We start from the raw sequence: 1,721 nt of genomic DNA, 5'->3' as shown, positions 1-1,721 counted from the left end.
GTCCAGAACTGGACTATCATAATGCATGCCTCGCTGCCTCACATATTCTGTAAAACTCGCTAAAAAAACGAAGAAGGCCTGGAGCGTTTGCAATTCCGTGTTGACAGAGATTCTGGCATATTTCAACAATCACATTTATAGGCTTTTTGTGTGAAATAGATGTCCAGTCGTGAGCTGCTCAGTTTATTTGGCTGTGAAATTGCAGTCCAGTAAGCGAATTTACTACTTTTTAGCCTGACTCTTTAAGTAGTAAGATTTCGCTGTTTTTCTAAACTTAAGAGAAATGTTGTGAAAGAGATTACTGTTCATGTAAATTCAGGCTCAGTTGTTGATTAAAATTGTTCGTTATTGTTTGCAAGGCTTGTTAAGTTTATTTACTGCTTTCAGCTCGAGATATTCGTTGCAATGTAAGATATGTAAGAATCCGAGAAGCCAAGCCTTCCCTACAATCTATTTCTTTTTCACGATTCTCCTTCGCTTCGCGAACAATAAACAAAAATATTTCTCTACCTTAGTGAGATTGGATTAACTGATAAGTGGAGAAACCTTCCAGTAGTCTTTAATTTTTCCTACGACAAATTACAAATTTCATCCTCACAAAAGTCAAGCACCCCTTCCTCCGGGACACAGAATATTAGTCAAATTCTCAAGGGTGGGGAAGACAATCGATGTCAAGTGCCCCAGCTATGCCCAGGGTCTCCACCCAATTCGAGGTTAACATTTGTTAGGCGCATAAGGGTTAGGGTTCCTTTGATGATCTCTATATCAGCCGTGATTGTTAACATCCCACGAACATTTTTGCACAAAATATATGAATTTTTATTGTAGAGAAATCTTTTCTTTACCTTTGATCTGTTTATGTTTCAAATCTGAGCGAAATCAAACAATCCAAGACTGAACTTATTTCGATTTTGAATGCCGAAACTTGTGACGAATCGATGCACAAAAGTGTAAAATATGGAAGTACGTGCCAGCCTTCGTCCGAGAGCCAGAGAGCTGCTTTGAATAGCCAATTTAATAAAAAAGAAAATGGGATAAATCAGAATTTAAAAAGGAAAAAAAAATACATGGAATCTTCTTTGGGGAAGAAAGAAAATAAATCCCTGATTTATGGCAACAAATCAATGATAATTTTAGCCCCGTGCAATAAGTAACGTTCCAAAATTACCGGTACATGACTCGTGACTAACCCATTGTGGACTTTTAAATTGTTTCATGCTGTGAATTGAGGGATATCACGAGTTTAATGTTGCGAATCAGAAGCAAAATGAAACAAAAATTCGAACCCATAGTGACAAAGTGAGTGAATGATCGAGTTAGACTTAGGGCGCGTTCGATTGACCCTATTCCGGAATAAGAATATGTGGAATGATCATTAAAGTGATATGCTTGGCGCGTTTCGAAGCAGCAAGGATAGTAAAAATATGTTTAAAATAGCTGGTGTTTGACAATCTCAATGTGAATCCCCGTAAAAACGAAGGATTTTTAACTTGTATTCCATGTATTCCTATTCCGTAATACGGTCAATCGAACGCACCCTAAGTTATAGGTCTGCAGCTCGTCGTAAAATGCCACGTGACAAAATAGACTTGTGAATTCATGTTTACGACCTAATAAGTGATCAAGTGGCGTCACGTACTACATGACCGCCTGGCATTTCATTCATGATATCCAATTCTATAAGATGGACTACAACAGGAAGGCTACAGTGAGGTTTCATG

The sequence above is a fragment of the Montipora foliosa genome, chromosome 9 (assembly GCF_036669935.1).
Source record: "Montipora foliosa isolate CH-2021 chromosome 9, ASM3666993v2, whole genome shotgun sequence".
NCBI classification, from domain to species: domain Eukaryota; kingdom Metazoa; phylum Cnidaria; class Anthozoa; order Scleractinia; family Acroporidae; genus Montipora; species Montipora foliosa.
This window is presented reverse-complemented; position numbering follows the sequence as displayed.